Here is a 17046-nt window from a genome sequence, read left to right as displayed (position 1 = left end):
CCATTTCAATATTATCGCTTGCACAGTCCTCCTTGAGATGTTTAAAGCTTGGGAAATCTTTTTGTATCCAAATACGGCTTTAAACTTCTTCACAACAGTATCTCGGACCTGCCTGGTGTGTTCCTTGTTCTTCATGATGCTCTCTGCGCTTTTAACAGACCTCTGAGACTATCACAGTGCAGGTGCATTTATACGGAGACTTGATTACACACAGGTGGATTGTATTTATCATCATTAGTCATTTAGGTCAACATTGGATCATTCAGAGATCCTCACTGAACTTCTGGAGAGAGTTTGCTGCACTGAAAGCAAAGTGGCTGAATAATTTTGCACGCCCACTTTTTCAGTTTTTGATTTGTTAAAAAAGTTTGAAATATCCAATAAATGTCGTTCCACTTCATGATTGTGTCCCACTTGTTGTTGATTCATCACAAAAAAATATAGTTTTATATCTTTATGTTTGAAGCCTGAAATGTGGCAAAAGGTCACAAAGTTCCTGGGGGCCGAATACTTTCGCAAGGCACTGTAGGTGCAGTGAAATGTGTTGTTTTACAGGGTCAGTTATAGTAGTAGTTAGTTGTATTACAGGTTTTACACACACACACACACACCTTACTCCTCCAGATGCTTTATGTTCCAACAGCTTCAGCTGAAGGGGAGTTGTGGGATTCCCAGTTTTATTGATGTTCTCTGTTATGGACTTTTCTTGTCCTTGACTGTATTTTTCTACAATCTCTGTTGTCTTTACATTTGAAAGTGTACAAATAAAAGCTGTCCAAAAATAAGCAGATATTTGACAAGGCCGTTTAATAGCCATATCAGGTATAAGTCTGCTCCCTATACGTTAATGTCCTCTGGAACACGGCTCAAATAGCAGCAGATCTGCCAACAAAGCAACGAAGCAATGCTAAATTACCTTAGAGATTGCTGTGGAAGCTGGATGTATTTCTGACCACTGAACATGGCCATATTGGGCTCGTAACTCATCTGTTGCTTTGGTAGACTGTACTTCTTGTGACTCTGCTGTCGACTGTATGGGATGAAATTGGAGTGTCAACAACAGCTCAGCAGTTGGGGTTTGATACTTTGACATCTCTATGACAGATGATCATAAAGCAATCGGCTGCATGTAATTCTGACTTCCAGGTTCGGGAACAGGGCGATTGGCAGGAGAAGGCTGCTGACAGGGGGGGGGGGGGGGATCATTTTAACTACTTGTTTGTCCAAAGATCTGTAAAGCTTCATGGGAAAACACAACCGATCCCCATGTGTTTATCCTTGAACACTTCTGAGATTAATATTACATTGACTTCACATTGCATGCAGGAAAAGTGAAGACCTCATATCCTGTAATGTGGATCACAGAGAGGTCCGGGTCAGAACAGCACATTATTTAGACCTCATTACCTGTAATGTGGATCACAGAGAGGTCCGGGTCAGAACAGCACATTATTTAGACCTCATAACCTGTAATGTGGACCACAGAGAGGTCCGGGTCAGAACAGCACATTATTTAGACCTCATAACCTGTAATGTGGATCACAGAGAGATCCGGGTCAGAACAGCACATTATTTAGACCTCATAACCTATAATGTGGATCACAGAGAGGTCCGGGTCAGAACAGCACATTATTTAGACCTCATAACCGGTAATGTGGATCACAGAGAGATCCGGGTCAGAACAGCACATTATTTAGACCTCATAACCTGTAATGTGGATCACAGAGAGATCCGGTTCAGGACAGCACATTATTTAGACCTCATAACCTGTAATGTGGATCACAGAGAGGTCCGGGTCAGAACAGCACATTATTTAGACCTCATAACCTGTAATGTGGATCACAGAGAGATCCGGGTCAGAACAGCACATTATTTAGACCTCATAACCTGTAATGTGGATCACAGAGAGGTCCGGGTCAGAACAGCACATTATTTAGACCTTATTGGTCGACCACGAGGTCCTCACATTGCTGACATTGGCCCCTCCCATACTAAATTTACAGCGAGATACGTGACCTGGAAATGAGATCTGAATGAACCCTGCTCGGTTGTTTTGTGGATCCCTGCCACAGACATTTCATATCCAGATATAGAGTTTTACTGCTGTGACATTTTAATGGATTGAACCGTGTAAAAAAATGCTGATGTGAGCCAAGCTGCTAGGGTGTCTCCAGAGCCGGCCCTAGCCTTTTGGGGACCCTAAACTAAATGTTGTTGCCCCCCACCCCCACCCAATTTTATGACACATTTTCTGCAATTCTATACATTTTTACGTGACTTATGGAATGTTAATATGATATATGGGTGAGAGTGACAAACAAAATCAATGGGGGCCCCTGGAGGTCAAGGCCCCTGAGCTCATGCCCTGCGAGTCCGGTTGATTTGTTATTTAACTAGGCAAGTCAGTTAAGAACAAACTCTTATTTTCAATGACGGCTTAGGAACAGTGGGTTAACTGCCTTGTTCAGGGGCAGAACAACAGATTTTTTACCTTGTCAGCTGAGGGACTCTATCTAGCAACCTTTTGGATTACTAGTCCAACAGCTCTAACAACTAGGCTACCTGGCACCCCAATTCTACCATGGTTACTAGACTATCTCAGCAAGCTACAAAATATTAACTGACATGGGCTCATTAAGAGACTGTCAGTGATAGAGGTTTTCTTGGGTCCTGAAAATGAGACCCGCACCGAATTGGAACCACAAAATTCCAACCCGACTTCGACAGGACCAGGTCATTTTTCTGAAGATCAATACCCAACCCGATTAGGATCCGAGGTTGACCAGATCCTGACCTGAAACATGTCCAACATTTGTCCGAAATGGTTTCACACATCCATTTTCTGTTGCATCTAAAATAATGGCCATCAAACAGGACCCGACCGAGATCCGAGGGTCTTTCTGTAACGGTTTTCTTTTGGTGAAGGAGAGGTGGACCAAAACGCAGCGTGGTGGTTATTCATGGTACTTTAATAAAGACACTATACATGAATAAACTAACAAAACAAGAAATGTGAAAAAAAACCAGTCCTATCTGGTGTAAACCCAGAGACAGGAACAATCACCCACAAACACACAGTGAAACCCAGGCTACCTAAGTATGATTCTCAGTCAGAGACAACTAATGACACCTGCCTCTGATTGAGAACCATACTAGGCCGAAACATAGAAATACCCAAATCATAGAAAACCAAACATAGACTGCCCACCCCAACTCACGCCCTGACCATACTAAATAATGACAAAACAAAGGAAATAAAGGTCAGAACGTGACACTTTCTATGGAATTTGGGACCGGTTCTGGTCCCGGGTAATCGGGTGGACCCGTGAAGACCTTTATTCAGTGACTGACATAACAAGAGAAAAACTGCTCATGTACAACCACATTTTTAAAATGCATCTTGGGTATTCTACTATTCTAACTCCTAATAGTAACTTGAGAAGACGACAGGTTTCCTAATTATTATTATTTTTTACTTATTTGTGGGGGTGTGGGGGGGTTCGGGGGCCCCTATGCCAGTTATGCCACTTAGTGGCTAGAGCCGGCTCTGCCTGAGGAATTAAATCACCCTTAAAATGTATTGGATGAAGAGTTACTGTCTGATCCTCTGAAGGGCCTGCCACAATCCATCAAATATGTACAATGACAGTTTTATAAGGACAGTTTACTCAACGGTTTAATGACATCTGCCAGTTAACAGTGTGTCAGAGGCCAGAAACTCCTGTTCTGGACAGCCCATCCACATAGTGTGCAGGCTCGTGTTCCACCCCAGCGCTAACATAGCGGGTTTAGTGAAATCAATGGATCATAATCTTCAATTTAGCCCTTAATGACCTAAAATCAGGTTCAGTGTGTTAATGAAGAAATAGAACCCAGTTCATTCAGGAATTGAACTGAATTTCCAATACTTCAAGGCTTTTAATGAGAAATTATTGCAGGTCAATTCCTAAATTGACTCTAAATGACCCCAGCCCTGATCTCGATACAGTGCATTGTGAGAAGACCCATGGCTGTAAAGTCAGTTGAGGTGTTTGTGGCCAAATTCACAGTTGTCTATTCCTCTGACATCTCCACCCCACTGATTTGCGGATGGAAACAAGTTTGGAGCTAAGAGAAAACATGTCCCTCAGATACAGAAACACAGGTCATGTGTCATGCCAGATCTTTGCACATTAAAATAACTTGAATGTCATAAACTCTTAGTCTGCATGGTGTTGATGTTCTCTCCACCCACAAACACGCCAAGTAAATATCTTCTGTCTAATAGCAGTGGCAACGGAGCCAGATTTTGGCTATGCGGAAATGTTGGCAGAGAAACCAAACAATGAACCTTGGCTGCAGTGAAGACTAGAACACAGTCCAAGAAATTAAAAGGCCTTGATGCTCCTCCCAGATGGTCAGCCCCCTGCTCAACTTGTGCATCCAGCACAATGGTTGTGCCTCAGCAGTTTTCTGTTCTTATATCAGTCACTGAATTAGCTATGTCAGCTAATTTTTCAATTGGTAAATTAATCTAGTCAGCTATCTAAACTCGTAGTAATCATGGCCTAAACCGGCCGGGGACGCAGGGGCCATGACTTCCACTGTGGCCCAATCTCACCTAGGGCCCCAAAAGGCTAGGGCCGGCCCTGTGTAAAGGTTCACGCTATTAAACATTAATATGGCTGCACCATATTAGACACAAAGAACATTTAAACGACTATTAAATGCAGAGGTTTGATAAAAGCAAGGATGAGATAGATATTGAAGAATGTGAAATGCCTGACTTGAAAGAACAACTTCCTGGTTTTATTTATTAGGATCCCTATTGGCCGACGCCAATGGTGACAGGTGGTCTTACTGGAGTCCGACACACAACCAAAAGAGACATTTCAGACAAAAGACTTTAGGATTGACCTACATTTAAATACATTAACATCTAGTGTGTGTGCATTACATTGCTGAATTACATGTGTTAAAAATAGGTTAAAGAAATGTCTCTGCTGATCGTGGCTCCCTCACAAGTTGCTACAGCTGTTAGAAAGAAATTACAACTGTATTTGTAAAGGATTAATTAAAATGTCATGGAAATGGAAAGGAATCTGTTACTATATTGTAACTATATAGTCATTTTAAAGCAGTTTTATAGAAGCCAGCTGCTAAACGGTTTACCTCAGAGTGTAATAAAAGTTTGAGGCAGCTACATGGCTGTCAGAAACATGAGTGGATAAGATGATTTAAATACTGTACTGATGTTATGTTACGCCTTAAGAATCCTCCTGGACCGTTTTAGACAACTGAAATGTGAGACGAAAAAAAAGCTCCTGCAGCATCTTCAATAGATCACACTGTAGAGAAATAACTACACAGTTGATTTAACACTTTTATGAGCTGTAATTGAAAGCCTAAATGTTTCTGTTGTAGCTTTAAAATCATTTTTGCAATATGGTTTTACCAGGGTGACAAATCAAACTAAGCAAAACACGAAGTAACGGCCAACTCCTTCACAAGCATGAGGTGACGAGGAGACCGTTTAGATGTGTTTGACAGCATGAGGTGACCGACTGAGGAGACTAGCATGAGGTGACTGAGGAGACAGTTTAGATGTGTTTGACAGCATGAGGTGACTGAGGAGACCGTTTAGATGTGTTTGACAGCATGAGGTGACCGAGGAGACCGTTTAGATGTGTTTGACAGCATGAGGTGACTGAGGAGACCGTTTAGATGTGTTTGACAGCATGAGGTGACTGAGGAGACCGTTTAGATGTGTTTGACAGCATGAGGTGACCGAGGAGACCGTTTAGATGTGTTTGACAGCATGAGGTGACTGAGGAGACCGTTTAGATGTGTTTGACAGCATGAGGTGACTGAGGAGACCGTTTAGATGTGTTTGACAGCATGAGGTGACCGAGGAGACCGTTTAGATGTGTTTGACAGCATGAGGTGACTGAGGAGACCGTTTAGATGTGTTTGACAGCATGAGGTGACCAGGAGACCGTTTAGATGTGTTTGACAGCATGAGGTGACCGAGGAGACCGTTTAGATGTGTTTGACAGCATGAGGTGACTGAGGAGACCGTTTAGATGTGTTTGACAGCATGAGGTGACTGAGGAGACCGTTTAGATGTGTTTGACAGCATGAGGTGACGTTTAGATGTGTTTGACAGGAGACCGTTTAGATGTGTTTGACAGCATGAGGTGACCGAGGAGACCGTTTAGATGTGTTTGACAGCATGAGGTGACTGAGGAGACCGTTTAGATGTGTTTGACAGCATGAGGTGACACCGTTTGATGGTTTGACAGCATGAGGTGACTGAGGAGACCGTTTAGATGTGTTTGACAGCATGAGGTGACCGAGGAGACCGTTTAGATGTGTTTGACAGCATGAGGTGACCGAGGAGACCGTTTAGATGTGTTTGACAGCATGAGGTGACCAGCATGAGGTTAGATGTGTTTGACAGCATGAGACCGTTTAGATGTGTTTGACAGCATGAGGTGACCGAGGAGACCGTTTAGATGTGTTTGACAGCATGAGGTGACTGAGGAGACCGTTTAGATGTGTTTGACAGCATGAGGTGACCGAGGAGACCGTTTAGATGTGTTTGACAGCATGAGGTGACCGAGGAGACCGTTTAGATGTGTTTGACAGCATGAGGTGACTGAGGAGACCGTTTAGATGTGTTTGACAGCATGAGGTGACTGAGGAGACCGTTTAGATGTGTTTGACAGCATGAGGTGACTGAGGAGACCGTTTAGATGTGTTTGACAGCATGAGGTGACTGAGGAGACCGTTTAGATGTGTTTGAAAGCAAAATAATAGATATATTTTTTTTAAATATAAAGAAAGCTGTTGATAAGGATTAATGCCACAAAAAGGAAACTAAATTAAGTAACATTATATATTTTTATTACAATTATAGTGTCATTACAGTATGAGTGGCAGCGTCATAATTATTGTCATATTGATATTGTCATAATTATTATTATTTTATTATTATCTATTTTCTTCTTAAAACTGCATTGTTGGTTAAGGGCTTGTATAAGTAAGCATTTCACTGTAAGGTCCTGTTGTATTTGGCACATGTGACAAATAACATTTGATTTGATCTAATTTAAGTAAATTCAGTGAAATTCAATTTAAAACCAACTATTGCATTAAAAGTAATGTAATGGGAGTGTGGCTCCTGGGACTTGGTGGCGCTAGTGAGACACAGAAATACAGAGGTCTCTCAGTCAATCCATTTCCTTTAACAGAGTGGTCCATAATTAACTTTTGCCTGGCTGTCAGTTTCAACCAGATATAAGCAGGCTGAGAGCCCAGCATCCATAAGTCAGACACCTTCTTCCTCTGTGGTAAGACTCTCCACCTCTTCACATGTTTTTTGTGTGCTTAGAATCTTACATGTGTCTTGTTAGATATTTAAAATGCAATCAGGTGACATTGATTTAAAATGTTTTATTTATTTATTGTGCTTAACTTTAAATGTGTGTTTTCTATTCAAATCTGTAAATTTCATTTACGGTCAAAAGTGGTGCTCCTGCTGTTTATAAATGGAGGGTTGGTTTATAATGTAACTGGGTTTTCGGGGGGTATTTTATTGGAATTCTTGTCAGAATGTGTAGTTAAGGGAGTTGTCACCAGGACAATGAAAGTCACTAGTGTCACCTGTAGTTTAATTGGACAAGGTTGTCATGATTGAGTTGAATGATGTTTTCTGGCCCTCCGGGGCTAAATGATAGAGGCTTTAGACTTATTCACACCACCCTAATGTTTCCCAGGGTTCTCCAAGAAGTACAAATTCATCTGTAGAAGGGAAAAAGAAGGTGAGACATAGTTTGAGTCTTCACAAGAAAAGTGACAAATGTTCTGTGAGAGAAACCACTCACAACTCTGTTGACTGTGGAGGAAGCACCACAGAGTCAATCATGTTTCTTGTTTCGCCTCTTTCCCAGTGATCCGTCACCATGAGTACGGACGGAGATGCAAATCTACGGCAAGGCTGCCATATACCTCCGTAAGCCTGAGAAGGAGAGGATGGAGGCACAAACCGCACCCTTTGATTCAAGAACGCCTGCTATGTCGCAGACACCAAGGAGCTTTACCTTAAGGGTTTGGTCACTGCCAGGGCTGAAGGAAAGTGTACTGTGACAGTCACGAATCCTAACGGCACTAAGGAGGTAAGCCTGATTTGAAAAGAATTGAAGATTGTGCAGACACTTTTTTCATTTGTATCATGCCAATTGTACAAATTAAATAAGTAAACAAATATTGATTAATAAGCATTTCTTAGTTTTTTTTGTAAGCAGAATATAACCTTCAAGCACATCCTGTTTATCGCTGCTAATTAAAATTGGCATTGAATTTTCTATATTGACTAGTTAAGTATCACCTTGTATGTGTCAGTGGTTGATAACAAAGTAGTCGGATTAAAATGGGTATGCAGTTTTTTTTATATATATATTTGTTTTTAAAAGCATTCAGTCCTGTCCAGTTTGATCTGTGTATAATCTAGATTTCTGACTGTTTCAGGAAGGAAAAGTGTTCAAAGATGCAGATGTCTATGAGATGAACCCCCCTAAGTACGACAAGATTGAGGACATGGCCATGATGACCTACCTGAATGAAGCCTCTGTGTTGTATAACCTCAAAGAGCGTTATGCAGCATGGATGATCTATGTAAGAAACCTGTATAAACATACACACACATACAGTACTACACATAAAGTCATGGTAGAAACCAAAACAGACCAATACAGTAGACCTACATTACTATACCATAGTACACCCACATCCTCACATCAATCCAGGCAAACGTCAATCTGATTGTTCTCATCCCCTAATTTCATTTATTCTCGTTCATCCAGACCTACTCTGGGCTGTTCTGTGCCACGGTGAACCCCTACAAGTGGCTCCCTGTGTACGACATGGAGGTTGTTAACGCCTACAGAGGGAAGAAGAGGATGGAGGCTCCACCCCATATCTTCTCTGTCTCTGACAACGCCTTCCAGTTCATGCAGATTGGTATGAGCTCTAATGGATGGATGGATGGATGGATGGATGGAAGGAAGTTAAAATATGTTTTAGAGATGTATCTACTGTTTTCTATTCTACATTAGAACAGTTTGCTGGTAATATCTGATTTCACTGGCCTTGAATGGAAAATGTTCAAAATGAAATCCATGATGATGCTATGAATTCAATAATGTCCCCATAATGTTGCTTGAATATGATAATCAATATGTTGTTTTGTTACAGACCAGGAGAACCAGTCCGTCCTGATTACGTAAGTTGTTTACTAAAATCTCACTTGAGAAAATGTTTCTACTGCAATATTTTGGGACACTTGGGTGTGATGAAAACACATGACATTATGAATGGATTAGGCATTGCATAGAAATGAGTTGATGAGTGGGGATATTTGTTAATTTACGTAGGAACACAGTGTATTTTTCAATGTTATTTCTTAGTGAAAGCCAATCTGACATTCGAACATGTGACTAAAACCCCTGTTTCTCTGTCATGTTAACCAGCGGAGAATCCGGTGCTGGAAAGACTGTCAACACCAAGCGTGTCATCCAGTACTTTGCCACCATTGCAGTGTCTGGTGTCAAGAAGGAAGTAGACCCCAGCAAAATGCAGGTATGTTCAGCTTCTAAGTGCCATTTTAACACATGTCAGTTTGGTGGGATGTTTTCAAGCAATCGAGAATAACTAACTTTACCACTTTACCAGTTTCTGATCAACTTGTGTTTGTCTCAATCAGGGGTCTCTTGAGGATCAGATCATTGCTGCTAACCCTCTGCTGGAGGCTTACGGTAATGCCAAGACAGTGAGGAACGACAACTCGTCTCGCTTCGTAAGTATGAAGGGCACACTGGGAAAGTTATCTAATATTGGACAAATGTATTTCAGTATTTCCCTTCTGTTGTATCAATAGATGTCCAACAAACTGTAACATTTAAAGGAGTCTATCAAAGTAAAATGTTAGATGTATTTAGTTAACCTCTTTCTAACCCCCATGGCTCGACTTTAGGGTAAATTCATCAGGATTCACTTCCAAGGTAGCAAACTGGCTAAAGCTGACATTGAGACCTGTGAGTTGATTTTCATTGTTTCTCAATGATTTCCTAAATTCACACATATTCTTATTCGGAGAGCATATCATGATATCATTTTATCTCATATTCTCTCTCTCTCTCTCTGTCTCTCTCTCTCAGACCTGCTAGAGAAGTCCAGAGTGTCCTTCCAGCTTCCCGATGAGAGAGGTTACCACATCTTCTTCCAGATGATGACCAATCACAAACCTGACATTATTGGTGAGGCAAAGTAGAGGTTCAGGGGGAATGTTTCCTACCTCCATTATAAATACTATTACAATGAGTACATCCATGGTAACAAGGCATCTATTTATGGGTCAGGTCTTTGGAAATATCTATCAGGTAATGGACTGTGGTGCACTAGTCCACGAGTCTCAGTTGATGCTATTTATTTTATACTACATCCTTGAGTCCATCTACTGAGTAAAGGAGACATACTGTAAAGGTAGGACAGTAGAATTCTAAGAGATTTAACTGACAAGACATCCTCTGTTGTCCATAGAAATGTCACTCATCACCACCAACCCCTACGACTTCCCCATGTGCAGTCAGGGACAGATCACTGTGGCCAGCATCAACGACAAGGAAGAGCTGGATGCCACAGACGTGAGTCAAACAAAGGGTTCATCATGTTCTATATATGGAATGGGTAGGACCACCATACACACTGAATGCACTGTGCAATTCCAACTTGGTGGCAGCTGGGAATTTTCATGGATTTTGTTTTATTCTGCCTTATTGTTAGTTAGGCGTGTGCCTCAAGGAACTCTTCATGCCTTCACACTTCACCTTGAGGCCCATACTGTACATGTAAGACATCCACAAGAGAGTTCCACTAAGTCCCTGTGGAACTGTGTCAAATAGAGGTTGACAAGGGAGTGAAAATTCATTCCTTTCCCATCTTGTCCTGTCAATGTTTTTCTGTACTGTCCTGATCCAGCAACAGTTCTTCAACCCTTGAACTTTCCTGTCCCTTCCGGATAAAAAAAAAATCACTCTTGTCCCGTCCAGTGCTCATTTTTGCGCACAGAAATACAGTATGTAGGCTATTGTGTTTGTTTAGGAAGTATGCTAAATGATTTCAGCAATGCTATACGCGACTGTGATATGTGGTTGTTTTACCTATCTTAGTTAAATGCACTAACTTGTAGGCCTAAATCGCCCTGGATAAGAACATATTCTAAACGACCTAAATGTAGATGGATTGAAACTGGAGGATGAGGACAGACCACAGTAACCTACAGCTGAGCACTGCCGCATATGAACATTTACAACACAATAACATTTTCAACATGAACATAAAAAATAAACCTGAGCGGGCATTACTGCATAAGTCAATAGATTTTTATTTCACTCTTCACCTCATACGTTACGGGTTTAGTTAAATACACGAACAATCAGGCTTGACGATAAAGTTGTTGGGGAGGAGAGCAGCTATGCGGCATCAGGCCGCTTGTCCCGCTCTCTTGTTGTTGCGTATTTGATTACGTTACACCGCAGCATTTCTTTTACAAGACTTGTTCTAGGTACCATCATTGTCAGAGACAAGCACATCAAATTGAACTAAAACATCGCCATTTCCCTTGGCTCTAATGTTAATATTGTTAGTGAAGTGTCCTTCGCTGCAACAAGATGTTGCAATTCCTCTACTGAAGGCTTTGTCATTTAGTCTACAAACGTCGGTTGGTATCTGAGGTAGCGTTGTGACCCGCTACAACTGGAGTGAACCGGGAGGGTGAGCCGACAGATGGGGAGGGGGAAATTACAATGTATTTCGTAAAAATAAAAATAAATTGTAATGAAATACTCTACACATTATATATTTCCACCCCAAAACGATATTTATAACTATACATGTACTGCCAGCTCCTGTGGACTGTTGATCCCGTCCGAACTTGATTCTAGAACTTCACTCCCATTCCTGCCAGAATCCCGGAGGACCCGCAAAAACCCGCGGGATTCATGTTCCCGTGTCAATCTCTAGTCTAAAAATTCCTTTTGTGCTGTCATCTACCAGTGTTGGTCAAGTGTAATCACGTGGATCTGAGAACCCAGTCAAATGTATCCATCTCATTTGACTTCTGCTGAGCCTACTTTTACATATGGGTGGCTACGGGAAGAAACTGTTAGTGTTCGACTGCCATACACACATACCCATAGTGTTCTGTATGTGAGAAAACTACCGTTCAGTTCATCACTGTTGTACTTCCTGTCTAATGCCAGGATGCCATTACAATCCTGGGCTTCAGCAATGATGAGAAAAATAGCATCTACAAGCTGACAGGAGCTGTACTGCACCATGGCAACTTGAAATTCAAGCAGAAGCAGCGTGAGGAGCAGGCCGAGCCAGACGGCACAGAGGGTGAGTCCCACTCATAGATATACAATATGTAAACATTAGTCCCAGTCCCACTCATGAATATACAATATGTAAACATTAGTCCCAGTCCCACTCATAGATATACAATATGTAGATATACAATATACAATATGTAAACATTAGTCCCAGTCCCACTCATAGATATACAATATGTAAACATTAGTCCCAGTCCACTCATAGATATACAATATGTAAACATTAGTCCCAGTCCCACTCATAGATATACAATATGTAAACATTAGTCCCAGTCCCACTCATAGATATACAATATGTAAACATTAGTCCCAGTCCCACTCATAGATATACAATATATAAACATTAGTCCCAGTCCCTCCTTAGATATACAATATGTAAACATTAGTCCCAGTCCCACTCATAGATATACAATATGTAAACATAGTAGTCCCTTAAACGTGATCCCAGTCCCACTCATAGATATACAATATGTAAACATTAGTCCCAGTCCCACTCATAGATATAGTCCCAACTCATGATATACAATTAGTCCCATTAGTCCCAGTCCCACTCATAGATATACAATATGTAAACATTAGTCCCAGTCCCACTCATAGATATACAATATGTAAACATTAGTCCCAGTCCCACTCCATAGATATACAATATATAAACATTAATTAGTCCCAGTCCCACTCATAGATATACAAAATATAAACGTTAGTCCCAGTCCCAGTCCCTCCTTAGATATACAATATGTAAACATTAGTCCCATTCCCACTCATAGATATACAACGTCCCAGTCCCACTCATAGACGTGTAAGACAGACAGGCCTCATCAAAGTCTGGCAGGAGATCATTTATAGAGACCAAATTCCAACTATCAATGGTTGTGGGTCCAAATCAAATCAAATTTATTTATATATTCGTACAAAATTCAAAGTGCTGTGGCTGACAGCAAGCAATGCGGGTGTCCAAATCAGGCCAAAACGGGAAGAAACCTAACCCTTTTGTTGGTGTGACATCAGAATCAAGTGATCTTGTGTTTCTGAGTCTGTTGTTGTAATCTTGGTTTTCTCTCTCCAGTGGCTGATAAAATCGGCTACCTGCTGGGCCTGAACTCAGCTGAGATGCTGAAGGCTCTGTGCTACCCCAGAGTGAAGGTCGGCAACGAGTATGTGACCAAGGGACAGACTGTGCCTCAGGTAAGGTGACCAAACACAGCTTCTACCATTTTCTGAGCACCATACATCTTTTGGTGATGAGTATATTGCTTGTTTTGAATAGTGATGATGTTTTCCCCAAGCTCTTTTCACCTTGTCCCTTGACATGGTCAATATCTCATGTATTCATTTGAGGTATTATCATTGCAGGTTAATAACTCAGTCTCGGCTCTGGCCAAGTCCATCTATGAGAGGATGTTCTTGTGGATGGTCATCCGTATCAACGAGATGTTGGACACCAAGAATCCAAGGCAGTTCTACATCGGTGTGCTCGACATTGCCGGGTTTGAGATCTTTGATGTGAGTCTGAGACCAGAACAAGACAATTAGTTGTGATTGAGAGGGATTACAGCCTTGTATGATGATAAAATGATCCCTTCTGAAATTCCATCAACAGTACAACAGCATGGAGCAGCTGTGCATCAACTTCACCAATGAGAAACTGCAACAGTTTTTCAACCACACCATGTTCGTCCTGGAACAAGAGGAGTACAAGAAGGAGGGAATCGTCTGGGCCTTCATTGACTTCGGCATGGACTTGGCTGCCTGCATTGAGCTTATTGAGAAGGTAAGCTGTCTATCAGGATTATAATGGACCTCAACAGCAAAGTTCAAATGGAGTGATGTGAGATATCAGATGGTACGACTGTTGAGAACTCAATATGTTTCCTATTGTGCCACTAAATGAAGATACTCTGATAATAGCGTATTTGCTAAAGGAATACATGTGAACCTAACTGTAAACATCACTAATTTGATGTACATCTCTTTTCGTAAAGCCATTGGGCATCTTCTCCATCCTTGAAGAGGAGTGCATGTTCCCCAAGTCTTCAGACACTACCTTCAAGGACAAGCTGTACTCCCAGCATCTTGGCAAAACCAAAGCGTTTGAGAAGCCCAAGCCGGCCAAAGGCAAGGCAGAGGCCCACTTCTCCCTGGTTCACTACGCCGGGACTGTGGACTACAACATCACTGGCTGGCTGGAGAAGAACAAGGACCCCCTGAACGACTCAGTTCTTCAGCTGTACGGGAAGTCCTCAGTCAAACTGATGGCAACCCTGTATGTCGCTGCCCCACCTGAGGGTAAGACGAGCAGAACATCAAAATATTTCATGGAGAACTAGTTACAAATCAGTCCTATTCTCTTTAAAGGGTCAGTCTGCAGTTGCTACATCCATTTGTGGACTGAAGACATGTACCCATTCGTTCTTGAAGAACATAACTTTCTTGAACTTTCTTGAAGAACATCAGCTTAGTTCAGCCGTTGTACCCCATCAGAAGCCGAAATATAAGCTTTTACTCGTATGCTTGTAAGCAAAGTAAAGGGAAACATGCACTTCACAGCCTCAAAACATTATTAAAACTATCATTTTGATATCATGAATGGTCAGTCCTTGAATACATAGATCTGTTTATAAATTTGAGTGGTTACATTTCTCCAGACCATCTCTGTTTTTTTTATCAAAACAGGGGCAGGGAGGATATTTTGTTATTGTTTCAACTGCTGATTGCTGCTTTAAATGTATCACAATTTGTCAGGGTGATTTACTAGGTTAATTTACTCATACAATAGGTGTTATTTTACACAATCTCATTGGCAGCATTTGCATTAAGATACGTGTGAAGATAACCTGAGATCCCTCTCATTTATAATTATATTGAACTTTTCTCCATTATAACAGATACAACCAAGAAAGGAGGCAAGAAGAAGGGTGGTTCCATGCAGACTGTGTCCTCCCAGTTCAGGGTGAGCTTTTAAAATGTGGATATTCAGCTGTAGTGACTATCAGAAATGATTTCTGAGAACATGGTTTGTAACCCTCCTACAGGAGAACTTACATAAGCTGATGACCAACTTGAGGAGCACTCATCCTCACTTTGTACGCTGCCTGATCCCCAACGAGTCAAAGACTCCAGGTACAAATAGATGTTGAGTTAAATATGACATCTTGTCAGTACAGTATCAGTAACACTAACAAACCAGTCTTTAACCTGTTTATGAGTATTTAAAGAGGATTTGGTTTGTGTTTCCAGGTCTGATGGAGAACTTCCTGGTTATCCAGTAGAATCATCTATGGGGATCAGGATCTGAGGTAAACACACACAGCACAATCATCTATGCTGACTTCAACGCAGACACACGCACACACACACACACACACACACACACACACACACACACACACACACACACACACACACACACACGCACACACACACGCGCACACACACACACACACACACACACACACACACACACACACACACACAGAAATATCTTCTCCAAGGGTTTTCCCAGCATCAGAATAGGCTTAACCAACCCATTACAACTTGACTCATGTTTAACATTTCTCCTGATTCAGGTACAAAGTACTGAATGCCAGCGTCATCCCGAGGGCTAGTTCATGGACAACAAGAAGGCTTCTGAGAAGCTGTGGGTCAGTGATGTGAATCACGAGGACTACAAGTTTGGACACACCAAAGTCCAGTCAAAAAACCCACAACTAAAAGATGCCAACTAAACACAACTTCAATGATAATTTAAACTCTAACCATTAAATGTCTCCAGTTGATCTATCCATCTTGTAATTATTTCTTAAAAATGTGAAGAAACATTGTAGTCAATTCATTATCTTATTGCATTATGTCAAGAATGAAGTATGTCTGCAGTTATCTATATCAGTGTACATTATTCATCTACAACTATACAATAACTTACAACTCATAACGAACCTATCTCATGGTTTGTTTATGGGGATTTTAAGCGTTTATGTTGTTCAAATCAATCTAGTGGTTTTGTTCCTCTCTTTGGATTCAACCTTTCTATCTGTTACCACCTGACTGTGGGTCCATAATTGACCATGTCAACCTGTGTCAGGTGTTCTTCAAAGCCGGTCTGCTGGGTGTCCTGGAGGAGATGAGAGATGAGAAGCTGGCCTCTCTGGTCGGCATGGTCCAGGCTCTCAGCCGTGGATTCCTCATGAGGAGAGAGTTCACCAAGATGATGGAGAGGAGGTGAGGAAGAGTAGACATCTTGGCAAACAATTCTGTCAGCCTCCTGTATGTAATGCATAATAAATATAAATTTAAGAGGGATTTCATTTCCCTAGCCTCATTCCTCAGCTGTACGCAAAAAGTGTTGGGGTCCCCGTTTTGTTATTCTTCGAATCGCAGAATGTAGCTTTAAAGACGTCTTCCAGTGATTTTATTTTGTACTTTTCCAGTTAAGGAATACCGGGAATGCCACTCCTTGAAGTTTGCAGTTGTATAAAAAAAAAACTATTTTCTTCAAGACATATATTTTTACCCTTTAGTGTGTGTACTTTACTGTATTTATACTTGGGATATCGTCTTCCACAGGAAAAGTAAAAAACAAAAACACTGGAGGAGATCTTTAAGCATGTCACTCACC

At 41.4% G+C, this 17046-nt stretch overlaps 1 pseudogene; it reads left to right on the top strand.

The window, feature by feature from the left end:
* The first annotated feature begins 7998 nt into the window (after positions 1-7998).
* Positions 7999-16653, top strand: LOC135533876 (myosin heavy chain, fast skeletal muscle-like; annotated as a pseudogene).
* The last annotated feature ends 393 nt before the right edge of the window (positions 16654-17046 follow it).

The sequence above is a fragment of the Oncorhynchus masou genome, unplaced genomic scaffold (assembly GCF_036934945.1).
Source record: "Oncorhynchus masou masou isolate Uvic2021 unplaced genomic scaffold, UVic_Omas_1.1 unplaced_scaffold_2761, whole genome shotgun sequence".
In the NCBI taxonomy this organism is placed as follows: Eukaryota; Metazoa; Chordata; class Actinopteri; order Salmoniformes; family Salmonidae; genus Oncorhynchus; species Oncorhynchus masou.
This window is presented reverse-complemented; position numbering and strand designations above follow the sequence as displayed.